Source organism: Uranotaenia lowii, chromosome 3, assembly GCF_029784155.1.
Source record: "Uranotaenia lowii strain MFRU-FL chromosome 3, ASM2978415v1, whole genome shotgun sequence".
Classification (NCBI taxonomy): Eukaryota; Metazoa; Arthropoda; class Insecta; order Diptera; family Culicidae; genus Uranotaenia; species Uranotaenia lowii.
This window is the reverse complement of record NC_073693.1, coordinates 127,519,918-127,535,124: the sequence shown is the minus strand read 5'-3', so window position 1 is coordinate 127,535,124 and position 15,207 is coordinate 127,519,918.

Genomic DNA, 15,207 nt, shown 5'->3' with positions numbered 1-15,207 from the left:
GGATCAGTAAATTCTTTGCTCGAACGAATTATAAATCCCAGCATCCGGTAAGCTTTTTCAATAGTAGCAGAGTAGTGGTGCTTAAAAGTCATATGACCGTCTAAAATAACACCAAGATCCTTTATTCGGTCTACACGATGTAATTGTTCGCCAACAATATTATAATCGTACAAGAAAGGTTGTTTCCTACGTCCAAATGTTATGATACAACACTTAGCAACACTCAAAACCAGAGAGTTGACAGCACACCAGTTCACTACTGTATCAAGGTATTGTTGTAATTCGTAGGAATCAGCAAGACTGTTTATGATCAGAAATATTTTTAGATCATCCGCATACATGAGTACTCTACATCCAGCAAGAAGCGTGTTTATATCATTGCAGAACAACGTGAACAATAATGGTCCCAAATTACTACCTTGTGGTACTCCTGCAATCGGATTGAATTCTGTTGATTCAGTGGAGCCAAATGAAGAACGTTTACACTTGTTCTATTGTACCTTTTTGTTATGAACAATTTGTTCATTTAATTGATAACTTTCTCTCATGCTTGCAATAAATACAAAAAAATCTCTGCATTCAGCCTTTAAATACATCAATCCTATATAATCTACTTGAGAGGACAGGCTCCTGTTGAGTTCATGTTGCAGTTCATTTTCATCTAATCTTATTGTTGTTCTAAAAATTATAAGGTGCTTGATACATCTTCAGTTAAGTACATTTGTACATTTTCAAAAAATATGTTTGATCTATTTCTGTCGAAAACATCTTTTTTTTTCTGTTACCGATATGAATCAAAACCAACCTTCTAGGCGTATTGCTTTCTGCAATGATATGTAAATCTTCTCACTTTATTCCCACATCAGAAAACAGTAACATCAGTTTTAAGACAGCAATTGTAGCTTCCATTAAAACGAAATCAAAATAATTTTAGTTTCTAAAATCGTTTACGATTGTTTTAATTCGATCGACAAAATATCAATCCGGGTCACATCTTGGCGTCATTCAATACCATGTGCTGAACAAATGAGCTAGGAATCAAGAAGAAAAAAAATCACATCTAGGCTTCATAGCGCCACCACGTGCATTGAAAATATGCTTGGTTGAGAAATACGCGCCCAAATGTTCCCACTAATCAGTATGCTATGCCATGGTTACTATTCTATCGCGACGTTCACTCGCGACGCCTGGACCATGGAGACGAAAAACAAACAGCCCAAAGGAAAGAAATTCTCGAAAAAATGGATGCCATGACTTTAATTTGATTCAAAAAACTACAAATTTAATTATTACGGACAGTTCATGCGACTTTCTGTTATTTTTATTCAATATAAACCGATTCGCATGCCTACAGAATATTCTAAAAATAATTTCATTTGAATTTTTTGGGTCATTTTGGAGGAGTAGTACTACCACAGAGAACAGACATCGGGCCCGGAACAAAAATTTGTTGAAATCGTGTGTGAGAATACCCACCTAAGTTTCAAACCAAATTCGTAAGTGGACTAACATCCATAAGATGTCGCTACCAGTACACATATTTTTCCATTTTTTCGACACGCTTAGAAATTAATACTCATAGCTTATCTCAAATGAGGCCATTGCAATGTATGAGAGTAACACAACTTTTTGTGTGATAAATTTTTAGAACATCTTGATTTAAAAAAAATGCAAATCATATTTCAATCATACTTTAATCGCTGTCATATGTCCCAGCATATGCCCCATATTGTTCAATCAATATTGGCGCTGAATTGAAAGTTGAATTCCAAGTTTTAAAGTATGTCTGTCATTAAATAGTTTTCTATAACAGAGAATGTGAACATAAATGTTATAAATGTTAATTATGGGTCGGTATTCCGGTTGATGGTATCTTGTAACTCATGTTTATAAATAACTTAAATCATTTCTACTGATTACTAACCCTGAGTTACAAGTCCTCATATATCGATCTCAGGTAACATCAACCAGAATATCGAGTCATAGTTTACAATTATAACATTTATGTTCACATTTTCTGTTCTGGAAAACTGTTAACTGATAGTAAAATCCCAACACATACTTTAACACTTGGAATTCAACTTTCAATTCAGCGCCAAAATTGTTTGAACAATATGGGGCATCTGACAGCGTTCAATTTTGATTGAAATATGACTTGCATTTTTTTTTTAAATCATGATGTTTTAAAATTTATTACACCGAAATTTGTGTTACTGTCATACATTGAACTGGCCTTCTTTGAGATAAGCGATGAGTATTAATTTCTAAGCGTGTCGAAAAAATGAAAACAAAAATAGGTGTACCGGTAGCGACATCTTATGTATGTTAGTCCACTTACGCATTTGGTTTGAAACTTAGGTTGGTATTCAAACACACGTGTTGAGCTCCAGCTCGAACTCTGTTCTCTGTGGTACTACAAACACCGTTACAAGAGAATTGTATATAATAGATTAAGCGGTCATCAATTAGCGGAACCAAAAAATAACGGAACTTTATAATTCGCTAGCTCACCAAAAATTCAGCAGCAAAATTAAACCGCTAACTAAAAGTAAGCGGACTAATAAGCGATTAGCGGATTGGCGGTTTAGTGCCGAACACTGATTGAACTATATTTCTAATCTTATTCTGTGAAACTATCCAGGAAATAAATCAGTCCATAACGTACTTTTGATCCAATTAATGATTTATTTTCCACATTCAAGTTCCTCATTGTCGTACCAGGCTGGGTTGCCAGGTGCCCAGATTTATCTGTAAAACACAGACTTTTGACCCTTCGTCCAGATTTTGATCAGACACAGATTTTGTCCTGATTATTGCTCAGAGTGTCTAGATTTTACAGATTTTCAAAATTAAGTGACGGAATCAATATTTATGTATCGGATATGATCCGTTAGTGTCAGATTGTACTAGAAATCTCTCGTGGTGGTGTTTCTTCAATCATTTTTTTTTTAATTTGTAATTGTAATTTTATTGAGTAACGATAGCCTTCTTTGATAAAACATAAGTAGATAATTGTTTTCGACTGGTGAAAATGTACAAACGGGAAAATATTTCGGCTTTTTCAGTCAATTTACGGATCCAAACGTCGGAATTAGAAGAGAAGGTGTTTTGGATCCGTAAATTGACTGAAAAAGCCGAAATATTTTCCCGTTTATAAAACATAAGGTTGAGGAGAGTAAAAACTTTTTTTTGATAAGATCGGCATGGTACGTGGTAGAAAACAGTGTTTGTTACAAAGTACTCAACTCAAAATAGCCCGAATACAAAAGCAAACCAACCCCCCCCCCCCTCTCTTCGGTGAAATTGGGTAAATCATCAGGATATCGAACAAATCTTTAATAAAATAGTTAAACTGATAACAATCCTTGGTTCAGATGATATTTGAATGGTGATTTTTTTTTTCATATAAACTGCAGGTCAGGCATTAACAGAACGTCAGTTTCCCTTTGATTTCAATGGCATTTTGGTACCAAACCGTCAATACGGTACTGAAATATCAGTTTGGAAATTTTCTTCTCTTTCACCCACTTGCTTCCGTTTTACAAAGCAGAGGTGCCAGGTGTCCTGATTTTTCGGGTATGTCACCTTTTCATAACTGCTTCTCAAATAGGATCGAATTGGTTGATGAACTATGAGAAAATGCAAAAGCAGTACTCAGCTTCTTGGCTGCAGTTCATATAAAAAACCACCATTTAAATACCATCTGTATCTAAGATTATCATCTGTTAAATGGGTTTAACTATTTTATTACAGATTTATTTGTAATAAAATAGTTAAACCCATTTGACAGATGATAATCTTAGATACAGATGGCATTTAAATGGTGTTTTTTTTTTATATGAACTGCAGCCAAGAAGCTGAGTACTGCTTTTGCATAAATCAAGGCATTTAAAACACCTATATTTTATACAATCTAAGTAAAGATGCTTGTTATTATCATGAATCAAGTGCTGTCCTGAAAAATACTGATTTTTCCTTCGCGTTGTGCAGATTTTTGACAAAACCACCTGTCACCCCTGTTTCAAGGCGACAAAAATTGTCTCAATTTATTCCCCCCCCCCCCTTTCAAGGATAAATTAAAAATTTTGCTGTTGCGATTCATTTGAAAAATGGCCCTTAAAATTTCCTTATTTATCGTGACTTTGAAACAAAATCTAAATTGTTACTAAATTTATTGTTGAAAGATGAGAACATCAAACAAATCTTTAATCGAATTTTAACTTTATCAATGTAGTGGTGTCCTGAAAAATCCTGTTTTTTTCATCACGGTGTCCTAATTTTGAACAAAACCACCTGGCACCTCTGATGCATCTGCTGGCTGCAAAATATTATACCTTGCATCAGGCCCGTGCAAAGGACCTGTCCATGGGGGAGTTTTTCGAAATTCAAATTTAGCTTAAAATAATAACAATACCAAAATAAACAATAAAAAAAAAAGGAATTTCTAACGCCGTATCTCACTCATAATTACCACACAAACTAAAAAAAAAATGACTGATAAAAAAAACTAAATTTTCAAAACATATCACAATAAAAGTTTAAAATTTTCGGTAAGTCATTGATTATTTTTTTAAAATTATGTTCATTATACTGAACTAGAAATTTATTTCAAAAAAAATTCTTAGCAAATTTAAAATAAACGATTCTAAAACACAAAGTTAAAAACAAATCTGATTTCTTGAATAAAAGTCCAATCAGGTACAAAACTATCCATGATTAGTTGTTAGGAAAATGATAATAATTGTTAATTTTTATTCATCTTAATTCAAATTATTTTCTTCATTTTGAACTGAAGGGTTGATTGAAAAATTCCGCTGTAGTATTTGGAATTTGATCAAAAAATGTTCAATTACGATTGAAATGTGAATTTTCGAAAACTGAAAAAGTCCGTTTTGAACTTGGAAGAATTTGTTCAATGGTTGATGATTTTATTTAATATGATAAAAAAAAAGAATATATTTATTATTATTTGAAAAGTGCCAGTGATAGAAGTCAGATATAAAACCTTTTTATAAAAAAATCCTCCAGTTATCAAAATAAACGCCTTAAAAAGTTCATTTTTGAAGTTACAAGCTCTGAGTATTTTGTCACTTTCGATTGAAATACAGACTCCGTTCGATTTTGGCAACACGCCCGTACATTTTGTGTTGCCAAAATCGAATGTTGCCGAAATCGAAAGTTTTTTTTCTCAATTTTTTTTTTAGTTAGTTTCACAAAATAACTATTTTTATCATCAGAATCGTTATTTTTAGTCAATTTCCGACCATTTTTAATCATTTCTAATTTTTTTCTTCATGTTTTTTATGCATTTTGCACTTTTCTTATTTAGTTTATAATGTTTGTTTTTATTTGTCATATTTGCTTGTTTATTAGTTTATTAGTTGTTTTTGTCATTCTCAGCCTTTTGTTTGAATTTTTTTTTCAACTTTTTGAATTTTTCATCTATTTGTCAGTTTTGAGTACTTTATAAGTTTTTCAAAAAACTTTTGTTTTTATTGTTGCATTTAATCACCATTTCAGAACATAAAAGCGTTTTTATGGTGTTTTTCTGAATTAAAATGGTCCTGTTATAACAAAAACTAAAAGGTAATGTTGTTTCTAAAAACCGTTCGATTTTGGCACATGTGCCGAAATCGGATGTTGCCAAAATCGAATTTTGCCAAAATCGAATGTTGCCGAAAACGAACGGGGTCTGTATTTGGTGCTGAAAAGAACTGAAGGTTGAAACTATGTTATTCTTATTAAAAATTTAGATTTAAGGGCTTATGTGTCAAGTACACAAAAATTCAGAATTTAAAAACAAAGACAAATTTGTTAAAAATATTCCTAAAATTTAAATAATTTGACAATTAAATTCAGCAAGTAAATAAGAGATTAGAAAAATAAAACTGTACTTCAAAAATCGATAAACTTATTTGAAAATTAAAACTAAGTATGAAAATTAAAAAGATAAGTTTTTGAAACTTTTCAGAAGTTTTTTTTTTTAGATTACACGTTTCACCATAACCATTTACAGAATTTAATTGATGGCTCAAGGCAACAGCATTTTGGTGCTTATTTTTTAATGATTGATTTGGTAGATATTAGCGTACTGAACTCGAATCTTCCTTAAAATTTGGTCGAACACATTTAGTTTTCGTGATAAGGAGTTTTAAAATGTATCAATTTTAAGTTAAATCAAACATTGATAACTGATTGACTTACAAACCTGCATTTATGAAAAATTTTATTCTGATTCTGTTTATCATACTTCATCCAAAAAGGGATTAATATTATATTATTATATAAATGATGCATGATCAAAAAAGTAAAATTCAATAGTAAAAAAATGGAAACATATCATTACAAATATTTTTGACATTACTGAAGCAAATGTTCAAAAAAACTTGATTTCATTAAACAATTTTTTTGAAACCTGCAAAAAGATTATACTTATGATTTAAAAAAAATTTAAATTCAGTTTGGTTTGAAACTATTTGAGAATTTGATAAATGGAAAAATGTAAAAAAAACATAAAACTTCTGCAATTTTTTCACAGTACTCAAAATTGCTTGAAGTCTTGAAGAAAGTTGATAATTCATATAAAACTTTTATTTTAAAATGATATGTTTTTTATTTGAGTTTTTGTGAAAAAAAGTGCAGAAATTTCAATAACAAAATCTGATAGAAATATAGCATATTAAGATTCAGGGTACCTACCCAAATCGGTAGAAATTACTTTTTAAATTCATTGCACCTCAGAAAAATGTAAATTTTGTCGCCTTGTGTAGATTATATATTGTGTTGAAATAAGACGAGATACATTTGAAGTGAGAGGTAACACGTGATAAGTGTGAAGTAAAAAATGTGACTTTAGAAATGAGATGTAAGACGTGAAAAGTAAGAAATAAAAAGTGAGACGTAAGACTTGAGAAGTGTGACGTGAGAAGTGATCTTTATAAGCCTTTTTTTAAATTTAAAATGGACTACAAATGTTTCTAGGGACCTAATTATCACTCGAAAAGCATGGTTGCATCGATCTCACGCTAATGCACTCGCCATTCAATTAAAAGCTTGGCCAAAACAGGCGTTTTTTTTGCACCTCAAAACCCCTATAATGCTGTCCAGATGCAATAAACCACAATCCGCATCAATCGAACCAATTAAAATTTTATTGCCATCGATCTATGCTAAATTGGACTAGACCTAGCGCACACCGGAAGAAGCCCATTATGCTTGGAGCGAAAATGAGCGGAACAACTAAATCGGAAATGCATCTATGCCATCAATTCAAACCAGGTAGGGTCACAACGGGGTAGAAGACCCAGCGGGGCTAAAGCAATATGTGTTATAATTGATCCTAATAAATCCGCGAATAGCACAACGTATTTGGGAAGCTGGAAGGTGCACCAAACCACTAAATCGCATTAAGTTTTCAGCATACCCCACCTCGACTGGAATCAAATACATATTTGTGTTTGATTGGACCCAGCAGCCGGATTGGGAATGGAAAAATTGGCGGCAGGAAGACCCCGCCCCCCATCACTAGAGCATACAATTCCGTGTTATAATAATGCTTTATCTAATTTGCACGTCATAAATTTTAAATTTATTCCGCGCCGATTCTTTTTTTGCGGGTTGTCGCGTGTTTGCGACCAATCATTAGGTTATTCATTCGTAACGAAATGCGACTATGTTTGGGCGATGATGCTGTTGCCCGGTTTCACATTTGTGAGTATATTTCTATTGACCAGAAAGGTATTAGAATGGGTTAGATCGAAAAAATTTGAAAAAGTTTAGTAGATGACTATTTGATATTGGTCTACATATAAAAATCAGCTGTGGAAAGGAAGTAATTGATTCGATGTATCAAAAACCTCTTTTCTACACGAAGACAGAGAAGAATGCTAAAAAAAACAAGTTCATCTCATAGAAGTACATTAGAAGGCTTACTCGTGCAAGATTTTGCTCGATATTGTTCAAAACGTTTTACTCCGGTTGATTTTGTGCATAGCGTGTCTTAAAAGAATAATGTAAAACCGCTCAATAAAAACATCTTCACAATGGCTACTGAAAATATCTTTATAAACGATTTGAACTACCATTTCCATTACGTTTTTATGTAACCTGGGAATATAAGTGTGCTAATTCTGGGAGTTCCCGGTTATTTGAAAAAATAAATTAGGATTTCGTAGACCGGGATTCTTTATTCTACTCCGAAAAATTCCCGCTCTTTATGTTTTCATTGGGGTAGCTTTATAAGCTCTGGAACCTTTCATCTATGATTTTATTTAAGCTTAGTTAAGATTTCCAGACACCTTAACTTTGTTTTACGGTTAAAAAAAGGACAATTCGCCGGGTCATATAGACCCGATTTACAACTGAACCGATTTTCATATATGTACCATTTTGAAATTGTCTACATGTTTACTTACTATCTACTTAGGGGATAATGAGGCATAATGGCCAGCATAAGAAGGAAGCTTATCTTACCATAGAAAACGGCTATAATGTGTGAGTTATATCATTGTTTCGTGTTTAGACACTGAAAAGTTTCATTTTCTATATGGCTAAAACTTGAAAAAGTAGTTGAGAACGCCTTTTAGAATTGTTTGCCGAAAGATGAAAAACAGTCACTGTATTGGCATCATATCGAAACCAACACCTTTCCACTTACATGGAAAAGAGTAAACAGTGAACCACACATGCTCGCACCAAATCGATCAGGATACCGTAAAAGATATAGCACCACAACAGCTCTAACAAGAGTGACTCACGATATCTACAATAACCCAGGTGGTAACAAGTGCACCGTTATGATCCTGATTGATTTCTCACTCGCCTTCAATTGTGTTCAACACCATCTTCTGCGATCAAAACTTCTTCATGAATTCGGGTTTTCCACTGATGCCTGTGATTTAATTTCGTCGTTTTTAAGTCACCGATCACAAGTGGTTAAATGTGGACAACAATATTCATCTGAGCAAAGAATGATCGATGGAACACCACAAGGTTCATGCCTGAGTGCCTTGTTATTCAGCCTTTACATAGACAGTATTGTCAAAGATCTTAAGTGTCAATATCACCTATATGCAGATGATCTGCAAATCTATACATCGGGTTCCATCAACAACTTGAATAACATGGTTACTTTGGTTAATGAAAATCTAGCCTACACTGAGCTCTGGAGCAGGCAGAATTCTCTTCATCCCAATCCGAAAAAGAAAAAGCTATCATCTTTTCCAAGACTGGTTCACTAACCACGAGCAATGATATAGTTTTCTGTGGAGAAATTATTCCGACCCGAAAACACATCGAAACCTTGGCTTGGCGATGGACGAACAAATGAGTTGGAATAGACAGGTGAACGAAGTGGTCTCCAAGGTATACCTGACCCTTCGAACTTTCACAGGTTTCAAGGCAGTTCTTGCTATAGCGACACGTATTAAGCTGGTGCAAGCAGTAGGGGAGAATGAGGATACTTGATCCCTGGGGATACTTGATTCCTTAGCTATATCTCGAAACTGGAATGTCTTACAAAGATCAAATGTTCTAGAAAAATGTGCCAAAATGAGCAAAAAAACAATGCTTGTAGTTTAAAAAAAATTAACAAAATAATTGTTTGAGTAATTGAACTTTGTTTGAAAAATTTCACAAAATGTAACTTGAAGATCTTTTTGCATCACTTAAAAATGTTCCTCACATGGGAAAATTATAAAAAAATATTTGTTCCAATGCATCAATCGTTCGAACGTAAAATGAACTTCATAATGCCAGATTTTCAAAGCAATGGAAAACTCTCAACTTTTTTCAGAAAAAGTTTTCTAAAATGTTGATTATGGGTACAATTGATCCCCTAGAGTAGGGTACAATTGATCTCCCTTCCAAACGGCATATTCTTCTTCTGAATTGATCGTTATGATTGCTGATTACGAAATTACTAATATTTATCCAAAAACTAATATTTATCATACAATTATCTGAAGAAAAGAGCAAAAATAATTAATTTTCTCTTAATTATAAAAAATAGCGCCTTTAAGTATGCAATGTTATTAGCGTTGAGACAAAGTTATATAAATTTCTTCTTATGTCTGCCATAAATTGTGAAATGAGAACAAACATGACCAAAACAGTCAATTAACATTCTATCTTGGGTCTTTGTTTGATTTTTATACAAGGATTAGGGCTTCCTGAATAAAAGATCAAGTCTCCTTCAATAGGGGATCAAGTCTCCCCTAACTCCAGAAAAATCGCAATTTTTTCACTCCCACGAAAATGCTTCTAGTTCATCAACGGGTTCAAGCATCGTTCTAATTTTTGGAACATAGAAACTTGAAGTTACAAGCTGTCAGAAAATGTCAAAGACGGCGAGTTGCTAAATTTTTCCAAAAAGATATGGTGAAAATAAGAAAAGGGGATCAAGTATCCCCACTCTCCCCTAATTATTCCGTTTTATTCATATTGCGACGTAGTGTACTATCCCGGTCTGTCATCTCAGCAAAAGAATCAACTACTTCGCAGCTATAAATCAGCAGTACGATTTGTATATGGTCTACGTCGCAGAGACAGTACTACAAATCTAAGGAACAGCATTCTGGGCCATGATCTACCAGAGAACTATCACCAACGCATTCGTTGTTTTATGCGTAACTTGTACTACGAAGGCGCCCAGTTGCTCAGCAAGTTTTTGGCAGCACGGTCGTGAAGAAAAGTTTTTCAAGTGGTTCGCGTAAAGAATTTTCAATTTTAGTCCGAAATCTTTTGTGAAAATCAATTTAATCTGTTTGTAGTGAAGCGTTTTGAAGTAGTTTTGGTGGAAAAAGTGAAAAAAGTGGATTTTGATAATCGTGGCTGTGATATTTATAAGTTTTTAAGACCACGACTTACTACTGAAAAAAAGGGCCCGGGCTACGCCCCCGGACATCTGAACGAGACAGAGTCTTTAATACAACTAGGATCTTAAAAGATAAGTCCATTTTTTATTACGTTTTACCACAGATACAGTAATTATCTCACTGAATGGTTTAATTGAACATTCCGAAATTTTTTGTTGAATTTTATTCATGAGTTCAAAGATTTTCATAGCGTTTTTATAAGCATGCAAGAAATATTTCGGAAATATTTCAAAACTTCAGGTTGTATAGCAACTTGTATGCTAGTCGTGTTACAAGTTTATTCAAAAGATGGTAGATTTTGTAAAGACTGGCAGATTTTCATATTGATCAAAAGATATTACGGCAAGGTGATAGTTGATTTTATGCAGAAACCGAAAATTTTGTGATAGATTATCGTTTTACCTGCGTTAACTAAGTGTCTGAGTTGATAACATGCATGATAATAAACATCTCATCTTTCAGTTCCACAGTCTTAAGAAAAAAAAAAGAATTAGAAAATTCAAAACATAACGTAGGACTTTGTGATTAATTTTATAAAATTTAGGTAGTGTAACAATTTTTTTTATAGAGATGTTTATTCGACGGTCTTCTAATAATAGGCAAAAATGTTTTTAAGTATTTGTGAAATCTGAAAATTGTATTCTTGGATCATCAATTGGAGCTAGCTAGTAGGAAAAGCAAGTTAGTGTTGGAAGTAATTTGAAGCTACTGCATTGAATGCTACTGTGGAATATAATAATCAAGGGAACTTCAACCCTAATCAAAAAACAAATATCGTCATAAAGCGTGACATTAAACATATATGCATAGGGTAAGTGCCCCAATTTTACCAGTGTTCCTCATTTTTTTTCTAGCTTCTCGTAGAAGCGTAGGATATCTTAGAGTAACGTAAAGTGTCAACTTAAATGAGCAGATCTTCATTTATAGATGTAAGGTAGCAGCATAGCGGATTTAGCTACATTTATTCTACTTTTGTACTTGTGATCTGCTTGGCACTTATGATATTGCAACTGAATTAGTTAAGAGGTTTAATTTGAAATAAGCTACCTTGGAGGCATTCTTCTCTATTTCATGCCCCGTTATGCAAAGTTTTGTTAAACAAACTGCCAGATATGCTGTCGGTTCAAAAAAATTTCAAATCATAAAAAAAAACTTAGTTTTTCAGAATACACTATTTATTATTGACTTCTAGGTCCCAACAATAAGTAAAGCACTGAACAATTAAAAATAGATGTGAGAAATCAATAAAGCTATTCAGGTTTAACAGAGCTAATCTGAGCGACCACTAGGGGAAATAAGAAATAGCGATATGAATTTCAATGAAATAGTGTTTTATTTCTATATCATACGTATTTCAATCAAAAGTTTGATCAAATAAATTACAACTTAATCTCATTTTTAATTCTCTCTGTCATTATAATCAAAGTTAGTTTCCAGTGTTATGATTTTGTTTTATTTAATTCCACCTTCACCAGTTGAAGAAATGAACTGATCATGAGGTAATATTTTTCATACTGACTTATATTTAATAATGAGGCTAAAAGGAACAATCCTTCGAGAAATAAGTTTTATGATTTTATTTTACCAATTCAAAAAAAAACGTCGAGTACTATCAATTGATCATATTTCCTGGGCTCGGCCTCTTAACTTTTCTCATAGTTTTGCCCACCTAAAACATTCGATCCAAAAGGCTAGTTTTAGAGTTCATTAATTTTTGGTTAGCCATTAAGCCACGCCATCGATCGTGGAATTTGACACACTCTATTGTATGGTAAAATCTTTAAGTTTGAAAAGAAATAGAAATTATTGAGGCATTCCGGGTTATACGATTTAAGATTGATTTGAGTACTAAATAAAGTAAAGCTAAAAGCTGACCGTACTAGTACAATTATTTTCCCATTTTTGGAAAATTAAAACACATATTTAATTTTTATTTATCAAAACATTCTAATATCCTATGTCTTCTTATATTTCTTCATAATAAAGAATTATTCTTTGAATAAGTTAGTGATAAGAAAATTATTAGTAAAAATTGTATACTAAAAAAAATAACAGAAGTCGACTTGAGAAAATCGTTTCAATTCAAGTTGAATATTTATTAATCTATTTCAATTTTTTATTAATCTTTTTTTCTACTTAATTTAAAATTGTTCAATCTTTTCAGTACTTACTTGTTTATTACCAGGTACACAAGAAAAATCGAACTTTATGTTTTATTAATTGTTAGTTATCCTAATTTTTGTTTCAGCATTATCATGTCGGCGTTTTAAACTTATTTAATTTTACTTATAAATAAAAGAAATAAACATAAAATTATACAATCATTGAGGTATTACATTTTTGTATTATATTATATACTACAACTGTATTTTTCTGTGAAAAAACACCACTATTCATTCAGTTCCTGTTCCAAAACCCACAAAAGTCAACAAAAATAAAACAAAATAAAAATCAACTCAAACACGCACACACACATACAAATGTATGCTTGGTAATAATATTTTTGTTTGAGTTTCAGCTTATCACAGTCTGTAGAAACAGATGTACCATTGAATGAATATGTCAGGGTATCCTTTCATAAATGTATCCTTTTAAACTCAAAATGCATTTAATTATATATTTTATTTTTACTTTTCACCATTTGTAAGCAAATGCGGTTTGTATCCTTTTGAAAACTTTAATTATTGCTAAATACTATAAACATTATATGTCTCATTAATTTCAACATATTACTGCTATTTCATAATTATATGCCATTATTATTATATCACTGTACATTTCCTACAAGAATATTCAATTTCCTTATTTTCAAGATACATATATCATTAGAGGGAATGCATCTGGGGATAACCTAAAGAAATCATTGCAAGCGGCACGGGTAGCCGGCCATTGTAGGTTTCTGAGGGTTGGATGCCTTCTTTCGACGAACCATCGGACCGTGGAAGCCCTAGAAGAAATTCGAAGGCCAAGCCACACAGCCATAGGCAGGACCTTGCTACCGATGGGGGAACCATACATACATACATACAACTTGTACTACGAAGGCGCCCCTGAATATCTGCAAAGTGAAATGCAAAGAACGCGGAGTGATAGATCCAAATCCTTTGTTGTACATCAACAAACCACAACATCTAGGAAAAGTATCCTGATTTATGGCGCGTCTCACTGGAACCTACTCCTAATACAAACCAGATCAGCGGAATCCATGGCAGTCTTCAAGCGAAAGCTCAGACAGTGATTTTTGAACCTACAGAACCAGAGTTTTGTATTATTCAATATCCTAAATTGTATTTCCTTGACCTTGTGCAATAGTAACATATAACTTTAAGGTTACCTTAATTTCAATGAATAAATTATTATTATTATTATATATGAAACCTCCCCCCATGGAGCAGTATAAGCACCATTAATCGAGGCACGATAAGCGTTTTCCGCCGTAGAATCTAGCAGCGAATTCACAGTCCAGTCGATACTCAATAATTACACTGAACCCAAATTCACTCTTAAAATACACATGATTTTTCACTGAAAAACAAGGATCCAGTGATTTTCTTCCATTCAAGTGCGATATATACATTTCACTTGGCAATCACTTAAATTTCAAGTGAATTCATCCACCTTCACTTCAGTCGTCACTTGAATTTGAAGTGAGAAAAAATATTCACTTCCCCATCACTTGAATTTCAAGTGAATGTCAGGTTGTAATTGTGTTTATTTTCAGAGTTCAAAATGGCAAATTCTAAAGAGCAGCATTTAAAGCTTATGCTGGATTTAGATTTTTCCAATTCTTTAAAAGGCGATTTTGGCGGTAGTTTGTGTTAAACGTGATGTAAGAAAAAGTTATTTAAAGGTGTTATCATGTTTCAGCTTGTGGGTTGAACGGGACAGATTTTCGGGTTTGCAGCAGGGAAGATTTAGAAGTCGCACTATCCGCAGTAAATTAATGGCAAAAGCGTAATGTAAGTATTTGAAATCGTAGTGCTGTTCTATAAATGTTCTTTTATTTAAAAACGCGAGAGATAATTAACTTGAAACATACTTAGAAACTCAGATAAATTTCACTCGAACATCATAGTGTAATTCACTTGACCCATCACTTAAAATTCAAACGAAATTACGTTTGGCGAGAATTCACTACAGATGTCACTAATTTTTTAAGTGAAAATTATTTTGGGTGTATGTTTTTGTTCTTCGAATGTTTCTTTTCAAGAGCGAGCAAAGGCGCTATATTCAAGGCAAGGTTGCCGAAATCACAGAAAAATCTTAAATTTTATAAAGTTTTAAACCAATTTTCATCACAGAATCTGTGTCACAGACTCAAAATTTTGGAAAT